A 15938-nucleotide genomic window follows, 5' to 3' on the forward strand; every position below is an offset into this window, starting at 1 on the left:
CTTCCTGGAAGTGGCTTTAGCGTCTTCCACCATTGGGAACATACATTAAGTGAATGAAGTTAGGCCCACCTTCTCTCAATGCCTTACTATCCTCCTGCCTGGATTTCCATATTTATTATTAGTAACACNCCCCATCTCTGGAGGCATCTTTGACTGCTTCCTCTCCTTATCAACCAACCTCTCACCAGGCGTATTGCTTCTTCTTGGGAATTCATCGTTCATTCTCTGTTCTCTGTCCAGTCATTCGTGTCTCATTTCTCTACCTCTCTTTCAGCCAGCCCACTGTTGCACATTGAAGGGTACCTTCCTGGAAGTGGCTTTAGCGTCTTCCACCATTGGGAACATACATTAAGTGAATGAAGTTAGGCCCACCTTCTCTCAATGCCTTACTATCCTCCTGCCTGGATTTCCATATTTATTATTAGTAACACTCGTGTCAGTAATGCACAGAGCTCTGACTATGTGCTAGACACAATGCTAAGCACTTTATATAACAGCTGATTTCCATTCCTTGGTACCGACTTATGAAGTCTCTTAATCTCTTTTTTCAGGTGAAGATTTAAGACTCAGAGAAAAGCAACTTCTCTGAGGTCACTGAGTTGGTTAGTGTTAGAGCTAGGATTTAAAGTCCACTGTGCCGGGGCGCCTGGGTGGCACAGCGGTTAAGCGTCTGCCTTCAGCTCAGGGCGTGATCCCGGCGTGATGGGATCGAGCCCCACATCAGGCTCCTCTGCTATGAGCCTGCTTCTTCCTCTCCCACTCCCCCTGCTTGTGTTCCCTCTCTCGCTGGCTGTCTCTATCTCTGTCGAATAAATAAAATAAAATCTTTAAAAAAAAATAAAGTCCACTGTGCCATTCTAATCACTTTGGTGAATGAGAGACCTCCCACGTGTGCTGTCATCTTTTTTTGGATTCTGTGGTGTCATTTACTTATTCATTCAACAAGCTTCTTCCCAGATACAGTGGTAGGCACCAGGACACATCTTTCCCATCCTCTAGGAGATCATAATCTAGAGGGGAATATGAACATATACACAATGAACTATTGGAGAATATGCTATGATCTATAAAGGGGTTTGGACAACCATCATTTAGAAAACAGGAAAAGGAATCAAGGGAGGCTTCACAAAAGAGGTGACATTTGGGTCAGGACTTGGAGGTTGAAGAGAGGGTTTTAGGGAAGAAAAAGTGGGGAGCATGAGAAGAGCATCAGGAGAGTAAGAGTGACCAGTGTGTTTACAAGTTCCACTAACCCAGGTGGTGAGGCTGTGGGACTGGAGAGTGAGGAGGTCTCATACATGTTGTGTAGAAAGTTCCACATGAAGGTGATACACAGATGTTCCAGATTTTTAATCAGGAAGGACACAGTCGGATCTGTGTATCTGAAGGACAACCATGGCGAGAGGTGAAGGACGGGGTGAAGAGAAGAGAAAGGGCTTAGAAGAGGTTTAGATAGTTCGGGACTGATTACAAGGGAGTCTCATGAAGCAGCAGCATGGATAACTGGGAGGTGCAGGGAAAGACGTGGTGGTAATCTTAGTACGTGTTTTGTGTATGTGAGCGGAGGTGTGCGGCAGAGTGGTATCGTTAAGGACGACACTCGTGCTTTTACCATCTGAACTGGTAAGTGCAGGAAGAGAAGCTGGCCCATGGAGGGTAAGGATGGTGAATTTGATTTGGGACCAGCTGAATTTCTGGTGCTCGTGGGTCACCCAGCTAGAGACACGTGGACGGCTAGGCAGTTGGAGGGATGGTGGGTCTGCAGGGAACAGGTGGCGGCTGAAGATCTGAGAAGGGAGGAGCTTGCCCAAGGAGGGTAAGAAGTAAAGGCACCACAGACGATGCTACAGAAGAAGCTGGTGGGCTGGAAGGAGAGACGGCAGCAAGAGGAATTTAGGGAATGTAGTCAAATGAGCAGGAGAGAAGAAGTGCTTGGCGTCAGGACAGCCAGGAGGTAAGACATTTGCAAGGGGGAGGATGGATAACCAAGACTGGCAAATTCCTCTGCATGCTAAAGCATCACAAAGGCTGGCAAGTCACTCTCCCCACAGCCCCAGTTTTTATTGTTGAAGGCTTTATATTTTCCTTTTTTTTTTTTTTAATACTTGCACAGTTTTGGCTTTATAGATCACCTTGACAGGAAGTCTCTGCAGGAGTTCTAGATAAGAACAGGAGGTCTGTGCAGCAGCGGGTTCCCAGAGGGCTCTGGGCAGATGGGAAACTTCCCCCCAAACAGGCTGGAAAAACACTCCTGAACAGCACACCATCATTCCAGGGCACCCAGGGGAGGCAAACGAAGGAGGATCGCTTTTGTCAGACAGTCCCCGGAGAAAAGGGGCCAATTTCGAGGCTGACACATCTCGATACCGTGAGGCAGCCACCAAGAGTACGAATGCCTTGTTTCAAAGTGGGAGGCAGAAGCAGAGCCAGCAAAGAGGACGTTGAGAGCCACTGAGCAGGAGCCTCGGACTGTTCAGTGGCCCCCGCTGTCATCCGGATTGTCTGTGGACCTCCACGGCGGCTCTGGGCTCCCCCTCTCGCCTCTCCACCCTCCACGGGCAACACTCAGATACGTGCCCTACGGACTGTGCTTCTCCTTCTGTGCTCTCTCCTGGGGGAATGTCTCGTTCATCCTTCAAGGCTGTTTTTCTCTGGATTCTACCGTGACACCTGCTATAGAGCTGAGCACGCAGACAGCGACCAATAAACAGTCACTGACTTACACTTTTTGTGGGGAGAGAAGATGCTGTTCCTCCCCTCACCAGCCTTCCTAGGGAAAGGGATTCTCAGCCACCCTCCGGCCCCTCTACCTGCCCCCTTGCTTCCAGGAGGAGTCTGCCATTGGCCGGATAGTCTGCCAGAGCCTATCCGGGATGTTCAGGGGACCTGGTTCTTCTCGGAAGGCAGGGGGGCCACTGTTAAAGTTCAAGGTTTATGTAAAGTTCAGAGGCTGGCCCTCCCGTCCTTGTAGATCCCTTAAGATGGCTGGGAAGCCAGAGCCAGGACCTTCTCTTTAAGAAGCCCGGCCATCTCCTCCTGGGCAATGAAGCTCAGGTGTCCCCAGGAAGTACCAAGAGGCAACTGCCCAGATCTTCTTCGTTCCTTTGGCACTGGGTGGGGGGAGTGCCTCGTACTGGTCTTTCTCAGCATCACAGCAGTGAGACCTCACACTGGAGTGGGAAGGCAGACTAGGGGGACACAAGTAGAGATCCAGGAGATTCAGAATGGACACCATGTGGTGTCTTGCCTCAACCACATTCTGTGTTCCAGCCTTTACCCTAGTTTTGCACAGGCAAAGCAAGCATCTGCTTGGCAATTTACAAAACTGATGCTTTGCTGCCCATTTAGCTATTGCTCTTCTGGGTCGAATTTTGGTGGGGCATTTTGGTATGCTGGAGTGCTGTGTACGGGATTGGCACACTGAACCCACTTTTGCCCCTAACACCATTTTAAGCGATCAGCACTTACAAAGGAAAGGGAAGAGCTATGGACCGAGGGCTTGTATTTCCCCCACATTTGGATATTGAATCAGAATGCCCAATGTGATGGTTTTGGAGGTGGGACACTGGGGAGATGAGGAGGTCATAAGGCTAGAGCCCTCATTAATGGGGCCAGTTCCCTCATAAAAGAGCCCCCACACCCCCCGGGGCTCCCTGGCCCCGTCCTCCACGTGAGGACACACGTATAGACAAGGCAGACGGCTCTCACCAGACACTGACTGTGCCAGTGCCTTGATCGTCCACTTCCAGCCTCCAGAGCTGTGAGAACTTGGGCGGGCTGTTTATAAGCCCGTAGTACATAGTATTTTGTGACAGCAGCCCGAAGGAGCTAAGACAGGAGGTAAACGGCGGGCATGTGGGTTAGTGAGTGGCAAGAGCGAGCAAAACCCTGGGTGTCTGAACCCATAGCTCCGAAACCTAACCCGTGGCCCAGCCTCGGGAAAGATAACTAACTCTTCTGAGTATTGTATTTTTAGTCTGCAAAACCAGAATTGTTAAGCCCACCTTTTAAGGAGGTTCTGGCTTTAAAGTAATAAAGCAGTATGCTTAGCACATAAGACGAACTCAAAGAAACATTAGTTCTCTGCTATTCACAGTGAAATCCAGAAAACCAAGGCCATTTCAAAATCGATGGGAAGAGTATTATTGCAAGGTGCAAGGCGCTGGCGCTGCCTATAAAATTCCTCTTAAGAATCTCTCAGCAGCTCCCCAGCGTTCATCTCCTTCTGCACGCATAAACATTGTAGCAACCAATTCTAGTTTTTAATCTAATTATAGAGCTACTCAGGCGTCCAGAGGTTCTGAATTTGCTTTGCATTGTCGGTGTCCGTAAGAGGCAAGGGAACCTCTCATTTCTGAAATCGTGAGTCTGAAAGAAATGGCAAGGGATTTGCAAACAGCTCTCTCCAAATCATTTCTAGACATTAAGTGCTAATTGCTCTCTGTAGTCTGTCTTTAAAACAGAGTCTGGGTTGGTATCACGACTGGGTGTTTGCTGGGGAGGCGGGGATCAATGGGGACGAGTGAACAGCCTCTAGCAGCCTGGGGTGCAGTGGGAAACAGAAAGTCGGATCATCCCCAAAGATGACATTTATACCACCTCTCAGATTCTGCAAGAGCCTATGAGCCCAGTAGTACACCTGGGCCTCATAGCAACCCTGAGAGGTAGGTATTCTTAGCCACTTCAACAGATGAAAATACTATGGCTCTGAAAGGGAAGGGGACCAGAATTTATCAAAATGGATATGGATCTTTAATTCTCACAGCAACCGTGGGAAGAAGGCATTGTTATTCCCATTTTATAGATGAGAAAATCAAGGCTCCAGAGAGGTCAAGTACATAATACAGCTAGTGAGATGCACAGAAAGTAATAAGACCCAGGGCCTCTTTCTTTCTTTTCTTTCTTTTTTTTTTTTCTAGTCTCCCTCTCTTGCTTGCATAATTTTTCTTTCCCCTTCTTTCCTTTCCTCTTCTCTCCCCTTCCTCTGGGTCTGTCTTCCACCCCCTCATCACCGTGCTTGCAACTGAGCTACACCGTTCCATACTCACAAAAGATATTGTCTGTTCTTTCCTCAGTTTACCCCTCTGCGGGAGGAACATCTGCATGCATGAGGAAGTGAGAGCCAAGAGCGGAGCAAGCACTAGAGTTTGGTTTGGGGGCTGAGTGTCAGTTGTGGTCCTATGAGCAAAGCCCACCTCCTCTGCTAAAAAGTCCATGACGGAGGAAATGCCAGTGAAAGTCCCCTGCCATCTGTGTAGTTGCAAAGAATCAATCAGACACGAAATGAGTTGGAAAGGAAAGCAGCACACATTAATGAAAGCTTTTGCTGCGTCTGGGGCAAAGGGGCCCCTCTGTTCCCACAACATGTGGCCTGTCTGGTCAGAGATCAGCTTGGGATGTTTTCTTCATTGTCAGTGTTTTCTCTTCAGCTGTGCAAGTGTGCTCGGGGCTCTGGCTAGTATTTCAGCTTGCACCCCAGTCAGAGCCTCCTGCCCGCCAGCTGCTAAGCGAGGAGCCAGGTCTCTTCCCCTGAAGCTTGGAATCGGGCATCAGGGCTGGCTCACCTTCCCTGGGCATGCCTCTTGGGAAAGGAGCCTGCCTGGGTCATAGAAGTGCCACACTCCCTTGGCACAGTTATCTTTTCTGTCCCAGTGCCAGTCCAGGCCTTCAGGCCCGCTCTGGGGTCCTCCTCTCTGTCCCCCATCCCCCACAGCCCAGTCCGTCTCTGCCCTATCTAGCAAATTCTTCTTCTCTAGTTCCCCCTCCCCCCACACACTGCCACCTCCACTATCTTGTCCCTACCATTTCTCACCCCAGAGTTTTGCACCTGCCTTCTACTGGTCTCCCCAACTATAGGCCCTTCCACCTTTCTATTTTCCATGTTAGTGTGACCCTTGTCAAAAATCGCCCCCATCACTGCTTTGATGAAAAACTTCCATAATATCTTCTCTGCCAACCCGTCACAATTCCTCAGCAAGACTTACAAACCCCTCACCTCCACACACTCACTTTCCAGTCCCGCCCCGCCCCTCAGTCCTCTCCTGTGACCTGCCAAGTCCTTCAGGAGGGGGTTGAGATGTCAGGGTCACCACCTCTGGGAAGCCTGCCTTGATCTGTTTTCCTCACCTCACTCCTGCGCATCCTCTTCCACTTTATACTTGCCCTATCGTAAGAGTCTTTGTACCACATTCCTGCTGTTTAGCTAATTGCTTTGTCCCCCTGTTAGACTATGAGCTTTATGACAGTGGGGACCCGAACCCTATACCTCCAGTGTCCAGCACAGTGTCCCACACAAGCGGGCACATAAAGGGTATTTGTTGGGAATCCTGGAGTCAGGAAAGAGCATGCAACAGATAGGGCCCTCCTTGGCCCCCAACTCTCCACTGGCAGGAGTCAAGAAGGGAGTCCAGGAAGTTAGGGTGAATCTGGCAAGACCCTGCCATCACTCACAGCTCACTACTCTGAGACCATCCCTTAGACCCGAGGCCCTACATAGTTCTTGGGGAGCCAGGATACCCATCCTCTTACGGCACTCCCTGGTACCTTTCTCGTTCATTCATTCACTGCCATAGCAAATACGGATCTACGTACATAGTATATACGTTATCTACATGCAGAACGTAAGCCTATCAATATGTAGCTCTACATAGCATGTAAGTAGCTAGAGATGGCATCTACATCTAGACGCATGCATGTATTTTGATTATTTCTTTGACTCCTACCACTAGATTACAAGATCCAGGAGAGCACTTTTTATGTCTTTTTTGTTAACTGATAGATTCCCAGCATCTAACACAGGTCTAGCTCATAACAGGCATTCAATTTAGCAGAAATACACAGTCTTTCCTTCTCTTTCTCGCTCTCTCTCTCAAAGCTTTAAATTTTAAAATGAAGCATAAATAGAGAAAACCGCACCCAAGTATAGCTTAATTAGCTATTACAACACGTCTGTCTTTGTAATGACCACCGAGTTCACGAAACGAACTTTGTTGGGCACTCTGAAAGCCCATCCCCAGGCTCCATTATAACCCTCTTTCCTAACCCCAACCAATCACTTTCCTTTCTTTTATAGTTTTATCATCTATATTTAGACACTACAATTTAGTTGTGTCCATTTTTTATGACATTTGTTTTATCTTTTAAGTCTTTCAAAATATCTGCCGGTTCTCTCTTTATCCCTTTATTTTCTTCACAGTGTCTTTATTGAAGAACATATGCCCTTGACCTCCAGCTTTTCCACTACCTGGATTTGACTTCTGCAAACTCATTCAATGTCCTTTGTCCTCCATGATTCCTGCAAATTGGAAGCTGGATTCAAAGGCCTGATCAGACTTAGGCTTAATCGTTTTGGTAAGACTAGAAACATACTGTGTTCTTCCATCAGGAGACATGACTGTCTCTCCTTTCGTGTTAATAACGTCCTCTGATGCTCAATTCCTAGATCCATTAATTCATTGGGATGCTGGAAAATGGCAGTATTTTAATTCTATAATTTCTTTAAAAACTATTAGCATGAATAATTTTATGATGTGTCACTCACCTATTTGGTGAGTTCGTGGTACACTTCATGCAGGAAATACAGAAAACTAACTTTTCTTTCTTTCTTTCTTTTCTTTCTTTCTTTCTTTCTTTCTTTCTTTCTTTCTTTCTTTCTTTCTTTCTTTCTTTCCTGTCCTTTCCTTTCCTTTCCTTTCCTTACCTTACCTTACCTTTCTTTCTTCCTTCCTTCCTTTCCTTCCTTCCTTCCTTCCTTCCTCCCCCCTCCCTCCCTTCCTTCTAGTTTCCAGATAACCAACAAGTCCTCTATCATCCATCCAACTTTAAAAAATGTCATTATAAACTCATAAAGTTAAAAATATTTGCTGGGTTTCCATTGAATATCTTAACAATTATCCATACTGAAGCTCAAGTTATTCCATCTTAGGACAATGGGAACATCTTCACTGTGGTTTCCGAGTCCTTTAGACATGGCCAATAAACCTGATGGCTTCCTTATTTTCTAGTAGGACAAGATGTTTCAGGCTCATCTTGTATATTTCCTGTCCCAGCCCTGGAATCGTACATATCTCCAAAAATTTTTTTAAATAAAAATTGGAATATTATTTCAACAACACAGTCTGGCCCCTCGTTTATGCTCATAGATACTGGGTTGGATGTTCTTGATAGGATTTTCCGTATTCATATCTCCAATCCAGGATACCACCTTCAAGTTTATTTTTTTATAATAATATTTTTTTATTATATCATGTTAGTCACCATACAGTACATCCCCAGTTTTTGATGTAAAGTTCCATGATTCATTACTTGTGTATAACACCCAGTGCACCATGCGATACGTGCCCTCCTTACTACCCATCACCGGTCTATCCCATTCCCCCCCTCCCTCCCCTCTGAAGCCCTCAGTTTGTTTCCCAGAGTCCATAGTCTCTCATGGTTCATTCCCCTTCCGTTTATCCCTCCTTTCTTCTTCCCTTTAACTTTAGTTGTCATATCTCCTCAGGTTCTACTGACTGTGAGAGTTTCTTAGACTTCTCTTGCTTTAAATGACCTTGACAGTTGTGAGGAGTACTGACCAGGTATACTGTAGAATGTTTTTCAATTAGAATTTGCCTTCCCCCCAACCTCCATGATTGGGTTATAGGTTTTTGAGAGGAAGACCACGGAGTTTATGTGCCATTCTCATTCAACATGACTTAGCACTGTTGATGTTAATCTTCGTCAGCTGACTGAGAACATTTGTCATGTTTCTCCAGGCTTTCCCTCCAACCACACTGTGCTCTTCAGAAGGAACTTACATTCAGCATAGCCACACGCCCCCACAGGAGCAGGGAGGTAAATTCCACCATGGAAGACAGACTACCTACATAAATTATTTGGGATTTTTTCTGAATGGGAGATTTATCTATTCTTAATTTATTCATTCCATCATTTATTTCTATCAGTATCAACCCATAGATTATTTAGTGTATATTTTGGATTATAGCCCAATTCTGTTTTACTTATTTTCTTATTCAAGTTGTTCCATCTTTGGCTTCTGGGAGCTCTTTCAGCTGACTCCTGTGTCCCTTTGACATTCTCCCATCATTGCGTGTGTGTGTGTGTGTGTGTGTGTGTGTTTGTGTGTATTTTAATACTTCCTCATTTTCTGGCCCTCATCATTCTTAATAGGTATGTGGTGGTATAACATCATTGTTTTAATGTTTAATTGCATTTCTCTAATGAAAAATTATATTAAACATCTTCTCATTTGCTTTTTGGATATTTGTGTATCTTCTTTGGTGAAGTGTCTGTTCAGATTTTTCGCCTATTTTAAAAATTGGGTTGTTTTGTTATTGTTGAGTTTTAAGAGTTCTCTGTGTATCCTGGATACAAGTCCTTTAACAGATATGTGAGTTACAAATGCTTTCTTCTAATCTGTGGTTTGAGTCTTCTTTCTCTGAACAGTGTTTTTCACACAGCAGAAATGTAAATTTTAGTGAAGTCCAACTTGTCCATTTTTTCTTTCATGGATCATGATTTCGGCATTATATCTAAAAACTCACAACTAAATACAAGATCACATATTCTCCTGTTTTCTTCTAGAAATTTTATAATTTTGCATTTAGGTATATAACTATTTCCAGTTATTTTTGTGAAAGGTGTAAGGTTTGTGTATAGGTTCTTTTTTGTTTTCATATAAACATCCAATTTTTCCAGTACCATTTGTTGAAAAAATATCCTTTCTCCATTGAATTGACTTTGCACCTTGTCACAAACCAGTTGGATTATTATATATATTAGTGTGAGTCTATTTCCGGGCTCACTCTTCTGTTGAACTATGTGTCTATTCTTTCTTCAGTATCACAGTCTCTTGATTAGTGTAGTTTTATATTGTCTTAAAATTAAGTACTGTGAATACTCTAGTTTTGGTGAGGTTTTTTTGTTTTTTTGTGTTTTTTTGTATTTTATTGGTTATGCTACAGCCTTTGTGTTCCCATATAAACTTCACCATCAGTTTCTTGATATCTACAAACTAGCTTGCTGGGATTTTGAGTGATACTGAATTGCATCTATAGAACCAGTTGGGAAGAACTGACATCTTAGTAATATCAAGTCTTTTAATCCATGAACATAGAATTTATTCATCTTGACTTATTTCATTGCTGGTTTTTAGTTTTATGTATACAGATCCTGTACACATGTTGTTAGATCTATACCTAAGTATTTAATTTTTGGCGATTTAAAAAATAGCTTCTTTAACTTTAAATGCTAATTTTTAATTGGTGTTATATGGGAAAGCAACTGACTTTTGTATATTGACTTTGTATGCTCTGAGCTTGCTCATTAGTTTTAGGAGGGTTTTTTTGGTGGATTTTTTTGGATTTTCTACATAGAAAGTTATGTCATTTGCAGATAAACCAGTTTTATTTCTTCCTTTCCCATATGTATACCTTATATTCCTTTTGGATGTCTTACTTTACTAAGGATGTGTAATATGATGTTAAGTAGTTGTAGTGAGATAGTACATTCTTGTCTTGTTTCTGATATCAAGGGGAGGAGTTCTGGTCTACCACCACTAAGGATGATGCTAGCTATAGCTTCTCTGTAGATTGTGTATATCAAGTTAAGGAAGTTCCCTTCTAGTCCTAGTCTTCTGAGAGTTTTTACTTCAAATGGACATTGGATTTTAGCAAATGCTTTTTCTGTGTCAACAGATGTAATCATACAATTTTTCTCCTTTAGCTTGTTGATAGGGTGAATTATGCTGTTTGATTTTCAAATACTGACTAAGTCTTGCCTATCTGGAATATATTCTATTTGGTCATGGTGTATAATTATTTTCATATATTGTTGTATTTGATTTGCTAATATTTTTTGAGAATTTTTGTATCTATGTTGATGAAAGATATTGGTCTGTAATTTTCCTTTATTTCAAAGTCTTTATTGGATTTTGGTATTAGGGTAATGCTGACCCCATAAAATGAGTTAGGAACTGTTCCTTCCATTTCTAATTTCTGGAAGAGGTTGTGTAGAACTGGTATTATTTTTTTTCTATATATCATTGGTAGAATTCACCAGTGAAACCATTTAGGTCTGGTGTTTTATTTTTTTAGTCAGTTTTTAAATCATTGACTCCGTTTCTTTAATTGATACAGGGCTGTTCAGGTTTACCTTTTCTTCTTGTGTGGCTCTGGGTAGTTTGTGTCTCATTTAATAAATTGGTCTATCTCATCTCAGTCATCAAATTTATGGGCATATATTCTTTTATTAACATTTTCATGTCCAGGGGATCAGTAGTGAAAACCTTCCTTTCACGTATGATATTGGTAATTCGTGTGTGTGTCACTCTCTCGGACTCTCTCTTCTGTTTACGTGGCCAGGGGGTTATTGATTTTATTGATATTTTCAAAGTACTAGAGTTCAGTTTTGTTGATTTTTCTATTATTTTCCTGTTTCTAAATTCATCGATTTCTGCCCTAATTTATACGATTTCTTATCTTCTACTTGTTTTAGGTTTGAATTCCTTTTCTTTCTCCGGTTCCCCAAGGTAGAACTTAAATTATTGATTTTAGATCTTATGCTTGTAATATATGCATTGATTACTGTCAATTTCCCTCTAAACACCACTTTCATTGCATCTTACAAAATTTTTTTTATTTTAATGTTTTTTTTATATTATGTTAGTCACCATACAGTGCATCTCCGGTTTCCAATGTAAAGTTCGATGATTCATTAGTTGCGTATAACACCCAGTGCAAATTTTGATAAATTTTATTTTCATTGTTGCTTAGGTGAAAATGTTTTGAAATTTCTCTTGAGATTTCTTTTTTGGTCCATGCGTTATTTAATATTCAGGTATTTTGACACTCATACACTTCATGTATTTTGACACACATTCACAGGTAGATACAAGACATAACATACAGATTGTTATGTCTTCTTTGAGAATTGATTTTTTTATCATGATGTAATGTCCTCTTCACCACTGATAATTTTCCTTGTTCTGAGTTTACTCTGACTGAAATTAGTATAGTTACTACAGCCTTCTTTTGATTAATGTTAGCATAGTGTATCTTTCTCCATCCCTTTACTTTTAACATACTTGAGTTTATATGTTTAAGGTGGGTTCTTAAATGCTTTGACCTGTTTTTTTTTTCCACTTATTTTTTTTTTCTTTGTATTTAGTCTGAGAGTTTGTTGATGTATATTCAAGCTCCCTGATTCTTTCCTTGGCCTTCTTGAGTCTACTGATGAGCCCATTCATTACTTCTGTTGCAGTGTTTTTATTTCTAGCATTTTCTTTTGATTCTTTCTTAGAGTTTCTCTCTACTTATACTGCCCATCTGTTCTTGCATGGTGTCTAATTTTTCCATTAGAACACTTACTATATTGTGCTCATTCAGCAGCACATATACTAAAATTGGAGCGATACAGAGAAAATTAGCATGGTCTCTGTTTAAGGATGACGTGCACATTCGTGAAGAACCCTTAATACATGAAAAATAGTTATTTTAAATTCTCTTCCTGATAATTTCAGCATCTTTGTCATCCCTGAGTCTGATTCTAATGATTGCTTTGTCTCTTCTTTCCTTCCGGCATACCTTATAATTTTTTGTTGAAAAGCGGTCACATTGTATCAGGTTCGAGAAACTGAGATGAATTGATCTTTACTCTGAGGATTTAAGTAAATCTCCTTTGGAGTTGGGCTACATTTAGTGTTTGCAGTAGCTACGGTGTACTAGTGGCTTCAAATTCCTCGTGTCCTTGTTTTTGTCTCCGCTCTTGAACTGGGCTCCCCTGAGAACCCCTCTTCAGAAGGAGTCTGTGTCTTGCACTTCTTTCAGCTGTAGTCCACCCTTAATTTTCTGGATTCTTGTCAGTGTGGTGGGAAGGTGTGAGGGAGGGGAGCTCTGCCATTTCCTCTTCTTTTTGATTAAAAAAAATTCTTCCTTTTCACTTTTGTTCCTCTTAAGGCATTATTTGCTGTGTTTATACGCTCTATGTTCCCTCTTCTTAGGTCTTCATTTCCGAAATGTAGCTTTCTTTTCCTTTTTATTTCCTTCCTGTGCTCTCTTGTTGAATTTCTAAGTTTTTCTACTTGTAGGTTAGGTTGTTAGTTTATGTCTTGAACCCCATGAAGTGCTTCACTTCTTCTGAGGTGGTAGGTTAAAGATTTGATACACATTGTGGGCCTTTTTGAAGTGTTCTCATCGACTTTAAGGATATTGATCTACATTTTTCCTCTCTTTTTTCTTAGAATAGCTTGGTATGGGATTGCCACCAATATGTTTTGTTGCTCATTTTTGTGTCAAATTAACTTTGCTGAACTTTTAGAAATAGGTGTGGTTTAGGAGAGTTTATTTTTTTTAACTCTACAGAGCTCTCTCTTTAGTTGCTTTCATGTGGTGTTCAAAAGCGTGATGGCTACATTCTCTTCCCACTTTTACAATGACCCTGGCTTTTCTTCTTCTCTATAGTTCTTACTGTGCGTCGTCTTGATCCCCCCCACACAGATCCTTCCAAGATGCCATCCTGGGAGGGAGACGGGGTGATGGGTCAGGCAGGTTCCCAGTGTGTGACAGTTCCAACTCTTCAGGCCTTACTGTGGGCCTTTGCGCTCCCTGGATACTGGATGGGGCAAACCCCTCCTATTTCCAGCTGCTTTCTCAATTTGCCCTGTGGTACTTCCCAGTGAATATCTATTGGCTATACTGGGACTCTTTTGTTCCCGGACATGACAGACGCCTCCTTGCTTGTTTCTGCTTCCTCCCACATGGATGCTAATGTCACACCAATCCTGGGGCTACTGCGAGACTGTCACCACCCACGTCCATTTGGGAACTTACGGGGCTATCATCTCACCTGTTTTTGTTGTAAATACAGGCCTCATAGGGTTTGGTTTTGCTATCTAGCTATTCAGACATGTGGGAATTTTGAAAAATTCAGAAATACACCGCCTTCTGCCACCATCTCCCTGGAGTCCCTTTTCTCTTTCTCCTAGTATCCCTGCTAATCCAGAGACGGTCAAGCATGGCCATTCTCGGAGCGTGACTTAGCTTGAACACCCTTTATCACTGGAGACACAGAACCTGTGCTCGCTCACTCCTTCTTGGGCTGTGGCACCCACCACGTCCTCAAACAAACCCTTTACTCTAGACTCTCTCACCTGCCCACTACTATACAAACACAAGGTTGTGCACACCCTTGTGCCTTTGCCAGTGCTGTTCTTTAAACTGGAAATGCCCTTCCACTCACTCTTTCTATCTCATCCCACTCAGCTCAAAATAGTACCTTTCCTGCAAACTCTTCCTTAAACCATCTGGTCAGAATGAATTGCTGATTTTGGTACAAAGGTAGGTCGTTAAAAGCACAGACTCTGTCTCTGGGTTCAATTCCCAGCTCAGCCATTATAGAGACATGTGACCTTGGAGAACTCCTCACCAACAAAACGGGCATCAGCGTGCTCTGCTCTCTCATTTACTGCTTGCCTTTGAGGCTTTGCTGAGGCAATCCGTGCCAGGGATTTAGCACTTTCATGTAATAAGTACTTATTAACTGGAAGTCATCACTGATTCTCTCTCTCCTGCTAAATTACATCTTAGAGATGTAGACCTCCTCTTACAACATTATACCATCATCGAGTTCTGACATATTGCTAGACTGTAGGAGACATTTAACAGATATGTGTGGATACCACAAAAGGGGAAAATTCACGGTAAGTTTAAGGAAAAGGTACTTTACCTGAGAAAGGATGCAGGGGCTTCCTTAAAGTACAGGAAGAGCACAAAGCGTGGCCCCTGGACTAATCCAGATCTAAGTTCAAATGCTGGCTCTGCCACCGACGACCTGCACGCTATACATCCGTGTCTGATAGAGTCAAGAGCCCAGACTCCGGAGGGAGACTTCCCAGGTTTGCATGCAGGCTGTCACATTTTCAATGGTGAGACCTGCTACAAATGATTCCATGACTCTGGGCCTCAGTTCCCTCCTCTTTAAAAACGGGGATCTTGGGGCGCCTGGGTGGCACAGCGGTTGAGCGTCTGCCTTCAGCTCAGGGCGTGATCCCGGCATTATGGGATCGAGCCCCACATCAGGCTCCTCTGCTATGAGCCTGCTTCTTCCTCTCCCACTTCCCCTGCTTGTGTTCCCTCTCTCGCTAGCTGTCTCTATCTCTGTTGAATAAATAAATAAAATCTTTAAAAAAAAAATAAATAAAAACGGGGATCTAGTAGTACCTACCTCATAGGGTTGCCATGACGATTTCATGAGTTACTGCATGGAAAGTATTTGGAACAGTGACTGGCCACATATAGGTGTTATTATTAAAGGGCCGATTTTGCTGGCCCAGGAAGCTATGGTGCTGTATCTATGAACACCAAAAGGTGATTAACAGAGAAACAAGGCCGTGATGGTAGAGGTCTAATACTTATTTGCTGCATTCATGGGTGCAGTGTCAAATAAGAGGGGAGCCTATTTTGATTTCGGTTCTTGTGTTATTAAGATGGTGAGAAAGACTACTGCCATGGCAGAGCAGTGAGAGGACGCAGAGTGAGACAACCAGAGTGGACACCAATTTTGTCAAACATTTTGGTGCGGATCCTGGATCCCATTATTTTAAATTCTGATCCCTTGGAAAGGTCAGCTGGCTGGCTCCAGGTGCGGGACCATCAACTCACAAAGATATTTCACCTGAAAATTTTGTCCTTTCGTATTTACCTTGAGGAAGGAAGCAAACTTTGTATCGCCGTGATAAAGAGAAGAACGATAAATGCACAGACCAAGTTTGACTTGAATACTTCATCCCTCATTTGAGAATACTGTAATTAAAAAAAGAAGAAGAAGGAGAATAAATTACTTCACAGCAAAGCTGCACTTCTGGAAGAGTTAAGTTTTCCCAGTGTTTGGAGTTGAGGGCAAACAGCAAAGAGAAACAAAGCATTAAAACTTTTTTTTTTTTT

At 42.7% G+C, this 15938-nt stretch overlaps 1 protein-coding gene and 1 non-coding gene across 2 annotated transcripts in view; one reads left to right on the forward strand and one right to left on the reverse strand.

The window, feature by feature from the left end:
• Positions 1-15938, reverse strand: part of ADCY8 (adenylate cyclase 8) — a 266226-nt gene that overhangs the window by 58185 nt on the left and 192103 nt on the right. The window lies entirely within an intron of this gene.
• LOC117803929 lies at positions 12372-12477 on the forward strand. The gene has a single exon (XR_004628044.1). It is a non-coding gene; the product is annotated as a U6 spliceosomal RNA (small nuclear RNA).

Source organism: Ailuropoda melanoleuca, chromosome 9 (genome assembly GCF_002007445.2).
Source record: "Ailuropoda melanoleuca isolate Jingjing chromosome 9, ASM200744v2, whole genome shotgun sequence".
NCBI lineage: Eukaryota > Metazoa > Chordata > Mammalia > Carnivora > Ursidae > Ailuropoda > Ailuropoda melanoleuca.